Source organism: Oryctolagus cuniculus, chromosome X, assembly GCF_964237555.1.
Source record: "Oryctolagus cuniculus chromosome X, mOryCun1.1, whole genome shotgun sequence".
Classification (NCBI taxonomy): Eukaryota; Metazoa; Chordata; class Mammalia; order Lagomorpha; family Leporidae; genus Oryctolagus; species Oryctolagus cuniculus.
In genome coordinates, this window is record NC_091453.1 from 9,650,073 (window position 1) to 9,664,445 (window position 14,373).

At 42.7% G+C, this 14,373-nt stretch overlaps 1 pseudogene; it reads left to right on the plus strand.

Annotated features, from left to right (window-relative positions):
- The first annotated feature begins 1,240 nt into the window (after nucleotides 1–1,240).
- On the plus strand, nucleotides 1,241–5,077 carry LOC138847694 (dnaJ homolog subfamily B member 9-like; annotated as a pseudogene).
- The last annotated feature ends 9,296 nt before the right edge of the window (nucleotides 5,078–14,373 follow it).

Here is a 14,373-nt window from a genome sequence, read left to right on the forward strand (position 1 = left end):
GTAGCGCCAGCCATAGCGGCCATTTGTGGGGTGAACCAATGGAAGGAAGACCTTTCTCTCTGTCTCTCTCTCACTGTCTAACTCTGCCTGTCAAAAAAAAAAACTATATGAAGTGTGTTCCTTTTATATAAAAAATAGGAACCACTATGTGCTAAGCAAATGTTCTCAGCTCTGGGAGTACAACAGTAAATAAAAGAAACAAAGTCCCTTCCCTCTAGAGTGCTTACATTCTACAGTGGCAGACAAGCAACACATAAATACATATAATGTCAGAGGTCAAAACAGAAAAACGAAAGCAGGGTAAGAGAATAAAAACAGATTGGCTTTGGCAAGGGGAGGATGCTAATTCACATAGGATGTCAAACTAGGGTCCCCTAAGAAATTGGCATTTGAGCGGAGATCTGGACAAAGTGACAGAGTAAGCCATGTAAGGTATCTGCAGGAAGAGTACCTGAAGAAGAAGGAATAGGAAATACATAGACTCTGAGGAGGGAGTGTTCCTGATGTGGTTGAGGAAATGCAAGGAGACCAAAAGAGTCAAAGAGGAAAAGTAGTAGAAATGATATCATAGAGGTAGCTAGACTGGTTCATGTAGGCAATTGTAATGACTACATTTAATTTTAAGCATGATGGTAAATCATTGAAGAGTTTGGATTAGAAAGTGATAGGTATATTTTAAAGGGATAATTCTGGCTGCTAGACTATAGGAAATTAAGAGTAGAAACAAGGAGACAAGTTAGGAGGCTATTAGAGTAATCTAGTTGAGGTTTGGACAAGTAAGACATGATATTCAGTTATTCGTGCAAACATAACACAAGTGGATCATATAAAACGGGGGTGGGGGCGGGCTATTCAAACTAAACCTATAGTAACTCATAAGAGAACTTTAGATAAATGCGGAGATTCCAGATCTCCTATTTGAATCCTGGAGCAATGCAGGACAGAGTATCTCCTTACATAAACATACCTAGACATGCAACCTTGCACCATCTCAAGAAAGGATACATGTGATAATGTACCACTCCACAACAAGTTAGAGGCCCCACACTCCTCTATTATTCCCCTACTTTTTCCTTGGGTCATATCCTGGGTTGTCTGAGCCTTCCAGAGGAATTAGTCACTCACATTCCTTGGCCCACCCACTTATAATTGTTCAGATTGAAAAAAATACAGTAACAAAAATGGTTGTCATTAGAGCAAGGGCTGTTTTCCCTATATGTCACAAAAGTCCAAAGGCTAATAAACCCTGGTAAACAAGGGTAGTAGATGTGGGGATGGTTAAGCAGTGCTCAGCTTTAGAATGTAGAGTAGACTGAACCTGTTAACAGTTTGGATGAGGTTGTGCTAATAAGAAAAGAATTTGGGGCCAGTGCCGTGGCTCACTTGGTTAATCCTCCACCTGTGGTGCCAGCATCCCATATGGGCACTGGGTTCTGGTCCCAGATGCTCCTCTTCCAGTCCAGCTCTCTGATGTGGCCTGGGAGTGCAGTGGAGGATGGCCCAAGTGCTTAGGTCCCTGCACCCACACGGGAAACTAGGAAGAAGCACCCGGCTCTTGGCTTTGGATCGGTGCAGCGCCAGCCGTAGTGGCCATTTGGGGAGTGAACCAATGGAAGGGATGGAAGGAAGACCTTTCTGTCTCTCTCTCTGTCTATAACTCTACCTGTCAAATAAAAAAAAAGGAATCAAGAATTTGGTCAAAGAAAATGAGTGGGTATTGGTGCCCTTTACTAGACAAAGTTTGAGTGAAAACTATTTTTGGAAAGGTAAATCAAGAGTTCTCATTTGGACATGCTAAATTTGAGAATCCTATTATAGGACAAAAGGGCAATGTTAAGTAGGCATTTGAATTTACATTTTTATGTCTAGATTTCAGAGGATAGGTCATACCTAGAGACATATTTTGGAAACCATCAAAGTATAATAAAGCCACAGGAGCAGAGTAAATTATTCAGTAAATTTGAGTGAATGAACAAGTGTCCTAATAGTGTTTGTGCATACAGAACACAACATAGATTTGGACTGAAGATAATCAGTGGTATTCACCACTTTAGTAATTTCATGATTAATTCTATAGGAGTCCCAAATAAAGAGAAACAATTTGCCTACCTTCAAGATGCTTATGACAGAATTGAAGAGACATGAAAAACACGCACATGAATTTTAGAAAATAATAGACACAGAGTGGAAGAAAACATAACTATAAACTGAACCATAAGCAACCTTAAAATATTGTATATCAGAATTCAGATTTTCAAAAATTCTGTACAGAATAATTCTGCACGACCTTTTAGGATTCCAAGTCCCTTTAGTTCCGTATTTCTCTACCTCAGCTGTATATTAGAATCCCCTGGAGAAACTTTTAAAGATACTGAAGTCCCATCCCCAGAGGTTCTGATTTAATTTGCCTTGGCTATGGTCTGGGCATCAGAATTCTACAAATTCTCTGGTGACTCAGATGTGCAGACAAGATTGAAAACCAGTACTTTAATGTAAAATGTCTCTGGCCAAAATGCTGGTCATAATAATGAGTTCTTTGATATATATATGAGGGAGCATAATAAACCTGTTGGACCTAGTGTACCAATAAGGCTTTGGTTAATAGAAAGGAAAAATATTAAAATTCAAATTACAAAAGATTATATCAGTCATATCTATAGTCAGTATTCAAACATAAAAATAGACTCACACAACTGTTTGGTATCTCAAAAGTGACCAAGGTTCAATTTATGCAAACTGTATTATTTCTATAGCTGGATAAAATATAACTAACAATAACAGGAACAAAAATAAATTAAAACGTAGAGCGGAGTGAGTTTGAGAGAGCAGAGTGAGTTTGAGAGAATGCTGCTGCTGCAGCTGACAGAGCATGAGGTCCAGGTACCAGCAGCAGTGGGGCGTGCGCCGGCTCCAGTAGGTCGCAAGGCCAAGGTGATGGACCAGGCCCTCAAAGCCAAACAGAGCTGTTCATCAGCTTCACCTGTGCCTCCACCGTGTCAAAGAGCAGCAGCCATAAGAGAGTGCGGGATATTAGAAATAGCTGTTCACCAGTCAGTTTTCATCTTTGCAATCTGCATTTTGATGATAACAGAGCTAATTCTTGTCGCTCCCCCTCTTCGTGGAGGAACGACACTAAACCCTGCCTAGGCTTCATATCCGAGTCACGGCACCATTATGTCGCTCCCCCTCTTCGTGGAGGAACGACACAGGACCCTGCGCTGTTCTTTCGTCTGCTCGGCCCTCCCCGGGTTTGCTGCTGGTTCTTCCCGGGTTGGCTACTATCCCTTCCACCTCCGTGGAAGGGCGGTTCCCCCTGCCACCTTCCCCACTTCCGCGGGGGAGTGGCACACCGCCGGCCGGCTCTCTCGGGGCTGCACAGGTGTTCCCCTTAGATGTTCCTGGTGCATGCCGTCTCTCTCCTCCTTTATAGTCCTCCTCCGCCAATCCCAACTCGGCTGCCCACACGCCGAGTACGCTGCTCTCCAATCAGGAGCAAGTCCTACAGTTTATTGGTTGAACTGGAGGCAGCTGTGCGGAAGCTGTTTACTTCTCTCCCAGCGCCATATTGTGGGAGAGCAGATGCATAGAATAAGTCTTAATTCCAGTAACTCAGTCCAGTCCGGGCTGCTCCCCACAATTCTGGCCTCAAAAAGCTACTATGTTATCTCAAGTGAGCCAAAGTCAGCATCACAGCGCCAAATCAAGAAGGCTTTTCACAAACTGGCCGTAAAGTATCACGACAGAAATAAGAGCCCTGATGCTGAAGCAAAATTCAGAGAGATTGCAAAAACTTATTCTCAGATGGTAACAGGTGAAAAGAGTATGATACACTTGGACACACCGCTTTCATTAATGGTAAAGGCCAGAGAGGTAGTGGAAGTCCTTTTGAGCAATCATTTAACTTCAATGTTGATGACTTACTTAAATTTTTGGTCAAAACCAAAACTGTACAGAAAGTATTTTGAAAATCACTTCCAGACACAGCAGGATGGTTCCAGCAGGCAAAGGCATCATTGCCAGGAGTTTTCTTTCCGAGGTAGACTGTTTGAATACATGGAGAAAATGTTTTCTTTTAGTAGCTTTGACACCACAAATCAGCACACAGTACAGACTGGAAATAGGTTCCACGGATCAAGCCAGCACTGCAGGACTGTCACTCAATGAAGAGGAAATATGGTTACCACATACGTTGACTGTTTAGGACAAAATAGTTCATTCTTTTTCTGTTTTAATTAAATTCAGCTAGTTGACCTCCTCAGTATCTTTATGGCAAAACAGTTTTCTGTGAACTATTTTTGACAAGTGTATGATTTCACTTAGTTTAAGCGATTTGATATGGTGGCTAAATATATTTATATTGTTTTTGAAAAATTCAACATTGAGCAGTAGAGAAAATATAATTATTAGTTTCACTGATTAGGAAATTTTCTTTCTAAAAAGATATAATTTTGCTTGGTCCTTTTTTCCTACATGTTAATGTGTCCAGTTTTATTACCAAAAAAAGAACTGAGTTTGCCTAATAACATATTGGACTAAACTTTCAAAGTTACTGCACATTTCAATTGTGTAAACTTGAGTGATTTCCGCTGTGAAACCTTTGCTAATTTTTAATTGCATGCTCTGTAGCATCTGTGATGTGAGTTACTAAATGTACATGGAACTGTATAATTGAGTCGGCAAAAGAGAGCAGTATTTTGGTTAATTGCCAATGAAAGCTTTAGAAAGGTAAGGTTTCTTATTTACCACAGAACCATGCCTTTCTATAGTAGAACTGAGATAAAGTAAATGATTGCATTGCCCCTTATCGTTTAGGCTGAAAAAAGTTGCAAACTTAGGAAATATTGCCAAGAGATAGTTATGCGGTTGGTCCATGGCTAATGATTTTATAATGCTGAAATCATGGCTATTTACACACCTTTTCACATTTCTTTCTTAGTTGTTGGCATTCTAGGTTTTAACTGGAATTTATGTATTTTCTTGTGTATGTGTAGTTCCTCTACTTTGCATTCATCTTTATACAGAGATTGACTAATACCTCACTCTGTAAAACCAGCCAATAATTTCTGGGCAACTTCGTTATGTGCAATATTTTTAAATCCTAAAAAATGTGTGCTTCTGTTTTCAGATAGACTTATTTCTTTAGTTCTACACTTTCCACATTATACTCCATTTGAGTAGTAGTCCTATAGACACATATTAAAACTAGTAAATGTCACATACAACATTGTGTGTGAGAGAAATATAAACATTTACAACCTACTTAAAAAAAGAAATTAAAAAGTAATGGATAGAGACAACTAATTCCAAGTAATAACATGCAGGAAGGCCTGAATTTTAGAATATTTTAAAAGATATTCAGCTGTAGGGGTTTCTCAAAACACAACAGATAGGATAATCATTTGTTGATTAATGAAGACACCAAGAAACTTGCTTGTAATAAATAGTTGAGTATTATGTTTAACCATCATCTAATTTGTTGGTTTCAAAAGTGCCAGAAAATATTTAGAAGGTTTATTATTGAGGATAGTTTGCTTGGTTAAGCAGTATATATATTAGCTTACCAGGAAAATTTACTTTGTGGCAAAAGTGACATTTCAAATAAGTGGGAGAAAAAATTTTATAATAACTTGTATCAGGACAAGTAGCTAAACATTTGCAAATTACATAAAGCTGAATTCCTGCTCATATCTTACACACACAAAAAAACACTATTTATGAAACAAACATATAATTGTAAAAAAATAATGAAATAACTAGAAGGAACTTCTGTTCCACTCAAGAGTGAATTTGCTGGTTTTTTTTAAAAGATTTATTTGTTTGTTTGAAAGTCAGAGTTACACAGAGAGAGAGAGAAAGAGAGGTCTTCCACCTGTTGGTTCACTCCCCAATTGGTCGCAATGGCCAGAGCTATGCTGATCCGAAGCCAGGAGCCAGGAGCTTCTTCGGGTCTCCCACGCAGGTGCAGGGGCCCAAGGACTTGGGCCATCTTCTACTGCTTTCCCAGGCCATAGCAGAGAGCTGGGTAGGAAGTGGAGCAGCCGGGACTCAAATCGGTATCCATATGGGATGCCAGCACTTCAGGCCAGGGTGTTTACCCACTGCACGAAAGCACCGGCCTGGTGAATTTACTGTTAATCTCGGTGTACAGAAAGCCTTTCTAAACAAGAGTCAAATTCCAGAAACCAAACAATAAAATATCAATAAAATTGACAACAAACTTACAAAATATCTTTATGAAAACAAAGTATTTTTTACGATTTATTTCTTTATTTGAAAGGCAGAATGACAGATATAGAGAGAGAAAGAGAAAGAGATATTCCATCAACTGGTTCACTCCCCAAGTGGCTGCAAACATCTGGGGCTGGGCCAGGCCAAAGCCAGGAGCCTGGAACTCCATCAAGATCTCCAAGTGGGTAGCAGGGGCCCAGGTATTTGAGCCATCTCCTGTTACTTACCAGGCATAGTAGTAGGGAACTTGGTCTGAAGCAGAGCAACCAAGATTTGCATCGCTGCTCCGATATGAGCTACCTGCAATACAAGTGGTAGGTTAACCCACTTTGCCACAATGCCAGACTTGAACAAACTCTGATTTCTTATAATCAAGGAAAATAAAATAATGATACATAAAATATTTTTAAATAATAAAAAATGCCTTATTTCCATCCATTCACACTATAAAAAATGTAACCAAACTTTTACAGAAAAAAGGCAAGGGATATAGATAGAAAGTTAAAGAGAATATAATCAATCCCATACTAGAAAGTATTTTATCTAAATATAAAAATATTTATAAATATAAACAAAACATCAGTGCAAATGCATTTTATGTATCAAATTTATAAAATCCAATGGTGTTTACTTGGTTCCAGGATGAGAGAGAGAATATGTGCTTTTCCCAGTTCTTCCCACTAAGTACAGCTAAACATGCTGGATACTACATATAAAATACAAGAAGAAATATGGTAATAAATTCCCAGGCTTTTATTTTTGCTTAGTACATTCATACCTGGAGAAGCCAGTAATCCAGGAACACCAAAAGATAGAGACAAAACAGCTGTAAGAAAAGCCTGAAGCCTAGACCTAAAAGATCAGGCAAAGGAAAGCCTAAAAAGATCTTTAGACAGTAATTGCCTAAATCTAGCCAAATACCAAAAACAAACAAACAACAATAAACCTGTAGCCCAATCACCATCCCCATTGGCAAAGGCTTAATGAGGAGACTACAGTTTGATGCTTGCTGCAACAATAAAGCACATTTCCCCCTACTGAGGTGGTATCAGAAAAGGCTGAGTGAAGACCTAGGTCTTCATCTCTGCTGGATACTAATTAACACCACCCCACACTCTGTGGTGTCTGAGCAGGCCCATGTAGGGAGCAGTAACAAAGCACCCTGGCTCTGGCTTAGCAGAGAGGATGCCAATGGAGGCCTAAGGGGAAGCCTGAACTTTGACACCAGCCTACAAGTCATTAGGTACCCATCTCCCACGGGATATGAAAAAAAGGCCAAGGAGAAAACTTGGGTATCTACCTCCACCTGGCAGTAAGGGTAGCATGCCTTTACATCCAGAGGAATGGTGTCAAAGGAGGGCTGTTAATACAGAGGGTTGAAACAATACCCACCGAGCAAACTGTTGAAATCTTTACTTAATGTATGCTAAACTGATCTTCTGTATATAAAGAGAATTGAAAATGAATCTTGATGTGAATGGAAGGGGAGAGGGAGTGGGAAAGGGGAGGATTGCGGGTGGGAGGGACGTTATGGGGGGGAAGCCATTGTAATCCATAAGCCGTACTTTGGAAATTTATATTCATTAAATAAAAGTTAAAAAAAAAGAAACAATACCCACCATCTCATAAATAGTACCCATAATTTCAACTGATGCTTTTCTGGGAGGTTTTGGCAAGCAACAATAGTCCTATGTTATGTCCTCAAGACGATTCATGGAAAAGACTCTGAGAACTACAGTTTTCTGCTAACTAGTATCTTCCACAAGTCACTTGATACAGATTTGGAACTTTCATATGTCCAACTCATATTTTTATATGCTATAAAATATTCTTTAGTCTACCCAGTGGCTAACTTTAGCACTATCCCCAACAGAACATTTTGTTCAAATTGTACTACTAGTAACCCCTTTTGTAGAGTTAGTTTTCCAGATCCACTCATTCTCACTCCCTGTTTCAACCCAGTTCTAGGATGCTGCAAAGCAGACCTGCTAGTAGCTGAGCTGGAAGGAGTCTACACAGTTGCCAAGATTTCTTGTTGCGTGTAGATAAATAAATCAGGTACTGTAGAGATTGAACTGCAAAAAGATAATGAAAAGGCTTCTGGGTTAAAACAGGCAAACCCTTCATATGGCTCATTCTTTTATTTATTCAACTTTGCTTAATCTGGTTCATGGGGACCCTAACAAAGCATACTCCAAATTCTCAATCCTAATAGCCAAAATAGTAGTCTCTCTAGTACAATGTATTCTAAATATTTAAATGTTTGCATGCAGCAAACTATAACATAACAAATGTCCTCTATTTGGCTAGAACAATAATAACTTTAAGAAATCTGTGATTATGAGGACATCATAACATTATTGGTATGCTGTAACTGGAAACCAAGAATGATAACTGACAGTAATGCAAATGCCCTAGGTTTTGGTCAGGCTCTCCATTGGGTGATTATGAAACCAAATTATGGGGAAAATACTGTATTAGCTTTTCACTACTACAACAAAATATCTGAAACAAGCTAATTATGAAGAGAGGAAGTTTATTTTGGTTCATGATTTTGGAGGTTCACAGTCTAAGACAAGATACATTCCCCAAAGTTGGAAGCATTTCCACTGAGATCTGGTACCAGACAGGGATGCCCACTCTCACCACTGCTATTCAATATAGTTCTGGAAGTTTTAGCCAGAGCCATTAGGCAAGAAAAAGAAATTAAAGGGATACAAATTGGGAAGGAAGAAGTTATACTATCCCTCTTTGCAGATGATATGATTTTTCATTTAGGGGATCCAAAGAACTCTACTAAGAGACTATTGGAACTCACAGAAGAGTTTGGCAAAGTAGCAGGATGTAAATCAATGCACAAAAATCAACAGACATCGTACACACAGGCAACGCCATGGCTGAGAAAAAACTGCTAAGATCAATCCCATTCATAATAGCTACAAAAACAATCAAATACCTTGGAATAAACTTAACCAAGGACATTAAAGATCTCAACGATGAGAATTACAAAATCTTACAGAAAGAAATAGAAGAGGATACCAAAAAATGGAAAAATCTTCCATGCTCATGGATTGGAAGAATCAACATCATCAAAATGTCCATTCTCCCAAAAGCAATTTATAGATTCAATGCAATTCCAATCAGGATACCAAAGAGATTCTTCTCAGATCTAGAAAAAATGATGCTGAAATTCATATGGAGACACAGGAGACCTCGAATAGCTAAAGCAATCTTGTACAACAAAAACAAAGCTGGAGGCATCACAATACCAGATTTCAGGGCATACTGCAGGGCAGTTGTAATCAAAACAGCATGGTACTGGTACAGAAACAGATGGATAGACCAATGGAACAGAATTGAAACACCAGAAATCAGTCCAAACTTCTACAGCCAACTTATATTTGATCAAGGATGTAAACCAATTTCTGGAGCAAGGACAGTCTGTTCAACAAATGGTGCTGGGAAAACTGGATTTTCACGTGCAGAAGCATGAAGCAAGACCCCTACCTTACACCTCCCAAAAATCCACTCAACATGGATTAAAGATCTAAATCTATGACCCAACACCATCAAACTATTAGAGAACATTGGAGAAACCCTGCAAGATATAGGCACAGGCAAAGACTTCTTTGAAAAGACCCCAGAGGCACAGGCAGGCAATGCCAAAATGAACAATTGGGATTTGTCACTCCCCCTCTTCGTGGAGGAACGACACAGGACCCTGCGCTGTTCTTTCGTCTGCTCGGCCCTCCCCGGGTTTGCTGCTGGTTCTTCCCGGGTTGGCTACTATCCCTTCCACCTCCGTGGAAGGGCAGTTCCCCCTGGCCGCATTCCCCACTTCCGCAGGGGAGCGGCACACCGCCGGCCGGTTCTCTCGGGGGCTGCACGGGTTCCCTTAGATGTTCCCCATAGATGTTCCCCGTGCGTGCCGTCTCTCTCCTCCTTTATAGTCCTCTTCCGCCAATCCTAACTCGGCTGCCCACACGCCAAGTACGCTGCTCTCCAATCAGGAGCAAGTCCTACAGTTAATTGATTGAACTGGAGGCAGCTGTGCGGAAGCTGTTTACTTCTCTCCCAGCGCCATATTGTGGGAGAGCAGATGCATAGAATAAGTCTTAATTCCAGTAACAGTCTAGTCCGGATTGCTCCCCACAGATCCCCCTTTCTTTTTATTTTTTAGCGTTGATACGCGCCTGTCTTCGGTGTCCCGCGGCACACACTCTGCTCTACTTGCTAGAGTTGCCACAGGCTCTTACAAGTCCTATCAATCAGGAAAACCGAATCCGGGTCCTCTCTTCGCCATTGTGAGGAGGTTTTTAGGCGCTGATGCGTGCCTGTGTTCGGTGCCCTGCAGCGCATGCTCTGCTCTGCCCGCAGGGGACTTACAAGACCTATCAGGCAAACCGAATCCAAGCCTTCTCATTGCCTTATTGTGGGGGAGACTTATTAGTGTTGGTTCGTGCCTATCTTCGGTGACCTGCAGCTCATACTCTGGTCGAGCTTTGCTGGCGCTTACCGCCTTAAATCAGGCAGACCGAATCCAAGCCTCCTAATTGTTGCATTGTGGGGAAGCTTTACTGATGTTAATTCGTGCCTGTCTTCGGTGACCTGCGGCTAGCCGCCCAGGTGCTCATCGCCTCACTAATCGGGCAGACCGAATCCAAGCCTTCTAATTGGCATGTTGAGGGGAGGCCTTATTTTTCTCTATTTCTCTATCTCCGGGCATTCCTATTTCTCCCATTTTACTTCTATCTTCCAGCATTCCTATTTTTCTCACTTTACTTCTAAACTTCTGTTTCTCTTATCCCTGCGGCTTTCCGGCACCTCGCCCCGCCGGCGGGTTCCCGGCTCTGCGCCGCTTCAGCCCGCGCGCCTCTCTCATCTGCGCAGCTTCCCGGCTTTGCGCGGCTCGGCTTCGCGCGCTCCGTGGTCTCCACGCTTAACCCTTTCGCGTCTGAACCACGGCCTACGCCAGCGTTCCCTATCTATTCACGCCCCGTGCTCTCTCTGCACGCGGCGGCTTCCGCGAGTAACACAGCGTAGCTTGCGTCTCCGCCACTAGGATTCAATCTAAGTTCCCCGGGCTAGCCTGGCGAATTCAACCCAGCGTACGTCTCCGCCCCACGATTTGGCTTCCCGTCCTTTGCTCCCCGGGCTAATCAGACGGATCCCAATCTGGCTTACGTCTCAGCTTCTGGTTTCAACTTCTCGCCCCCTATTCCCGGGCTAACTTGAGAACCCCAAAGTGGCTTTCGTTTCCGCCTCGGCCTGCCCCCCGTGGCTTCAATTTCCCTAACATTTTTCTCTACCCGGTATGTTTCCCCAAGCTTTCTTCCAACAATACTCCTCCCTCATTTCTCCTGGCCTCTCCCCACAGTCTGCATCCGAGTCTGTTTGTTCTAGCTTTCACTTTCGCTTTCGACCTTAGAGATTTCTCCCAGCTTCCCCCCGTAGTCCGTATCCGAGTCTATGCCTAGGCTTTCAATAGCTTCTTCCGGCACCCTTTTCGTCCGGCTTTTCCCTAGGCTGTTTGCTAGTCTCTCTCTCCGGTAATTTCCCTAGGCTGTTTGCTAGTTTCTCTCTCCGATATTTTCCCAGTTCTTCCCGTTTCTTCCCTCCTAAGTTTGCTATCTGTCCTAGGTTTCCTATCCGAGTCAGGTTTCCTATCCGAGTCACGGCACCATTATGTCGCTCCCCGTCTTCATGGGGGAACGACACTAAACCCTGCCTAGGCTTCATATCCGAGTCACGGCACCATTATGTCGCTCCCCGTCTTCATGGGGGAACGACACTAAACCCTGCCTAGGCTTCATATCCGAGTCACGGCACCATTATGTCACTCCCCCTCTTCGTGGAGGAACGACACAGGACCCTGCGCTGTTCTTTCGTCTGCTCGGCCCTCCCCGGGTTTGCTGCTGGTTCTTCCCGGGTTGGCTACTATCCCTTCCACCTCCGTGGAAGGGCAGTTCCCCCTGGCCGCATTCCCCACTTCCGCAGGGGAGCGGCACACCGCCGGCCGGTTCTCTCGGGGGCTGCACGGGTTCCCTTAGATGTTCCCCATAGATGTTCCCCGTGCGTGCCGTCTCTCTCCTCCTTTATAGTCCTCTTCCGCCAATCCTAACTCGGCTGCCCACACGCCAAGTACGCTGCTCTCCAATCAGGAGCAAGTCCTACAGTTAATTGATTGAACTGGAGGCAGCTGTGCGGAAGCTGTTTACTTCTCTCCCAGCGCCATATTGTGGGAGAGCAGATGCATAGAATAAGTCTTAATTCCAGTAACAGTCTAGTCCGGATTGCTCCCCACAGGATTGCATCAAATTGAAAAGTTTCTGTACTTAAAAAGAAACAGTCAGGAAAGTGAAGAGGCAACCGACAGAATGAGAAAAAGTATTCACAAATTATGCACCTGGTAAAGGTTTAATAACCAGAATCTACAAAGAGATCAAGAAACTCCACAACACCAAAACAAACAACCCACTTAAGAGATGGGCCGAGCATTCGAAGATGGCGGAATAGTGAGGGCGCGCACCAATAGTCCGGGAAAATTTAGTTTAATAAAAGGGGAGTTACGGTAGCCTCAGAAAAAGAACCAGGAAAATATTGCAGAGGAAACTCTCCTGGATCGAGTGGCTGTGAATCGGAGGACCTCCTGGGAGAACAAGGTCGCCCACCGCGTGGAAGCCAAGCCGCGGGAGCCGCGGGAGCCGCAGGGTCTGCGCGCCAGTGCAGGCAGGGGAGTGCATGTCACACAGATGCCAGCGGGGAGAGTTGGGACGTCCAGGGCTCCGAGTCCACACATCGGCGCTGGAAGGGGAGGTGAGCTCAATAACCCGAGACATTGGCGGGGAAACGGGGGTCAGAATCTACAGGGGAGCCAGAAAGTGCAGCAGACTCACTACCGGAAAGAAGGAAAAAAAAAAGGTTCGGGGTTTCTCGCTCTGCCAACCTTGCAAAGGTTGCAAGGCTGCAAGGCTTGAGTTTGCAAGAGACAAAGAGCAGGCCCCCTCTCTGGACTTACATAACAACAGGGGAGAGCTAAGGAACTGAGTCACTACAATTCAGTAGCCTAGGCAACCCAGTGGGAGTCCAGAGGAGAAACGGAGCCTACACAGACTCTTTGGGTAGAAGCCAGAGACTGGAAGCTAAATACCATCAATTCTGCACAGCCATGCCGTGCGGTATTACTTACCCCCTGAATAAATAAAATAAATAAATAAATAAATAAAAAGAGAGAGATTTACCACGCATAACCTGAGGGTGTCACCTTTGCACACCCGTAACCTGGAAGAACCAAGCAGAGCTCTCAGGCCACACACATCTCAAGCCTCCAAGGCTCCTCCAACAGCAGGCAGTCCACTTAACACGGACATAGTATAAAATAAAAAAAAAATTAAAAAAAAACGCACAGTGACGAAAAAAGAATTAACTGTGCCAAGCAACAAACACAGAAATCGAGGGAACAAGATCAACGATGACACTATGATGCCTCCAAATAAGCAAAACACCCCAAGCCAAGATTATGAAGACGATGAGATAGAAGAAATGCAAGATACGGATTTCAAAAAATTTATGATAAGAACATTTAGAAGTTTTCAAAAGCAAATCCTTGAACTACAGAAATCCTTATTGGACAGGATTGAAAATTTCTCTCGTGAAAATGAAATTCTAAGGAAGAATCAAAATGAAATGCAGAAACTAGTAGAACAGGAAAGTGTGATAGTGAAGAGAAATCAAAATGAAATGAAGAGCTCAATAGATCAAATGACAAACACACTAGAAAGCCTTAAAAACAGAATGGGTGAAGCAGAAGAGAGAATATCGGACTTAGAAGATAGAGCACAGGAAAGTATACAGTCAAACCAAAGAAAAGAAGAGGAAATTAGAAATCTAAAAAATATTGTTGGGAATCTACAGGATACTATTTAAAAAACCAACATTCGAGTTCTAGGAGTTCCTGAAGGCATGGAAAGAGAGAAAGGATTAGAAGGCCTTTTTAGTGAGATACTAGCAGAGAACTTTCCAGGTTTGGAGAAGGACAGAGACATCCTAGGACAGGAAGCTCATAGAACCCCCAATGAACATGACCAAAAGAGATCCTCACCACGACACGTGGTAATTAAACTTACCACAGTGAAACATAAAGAA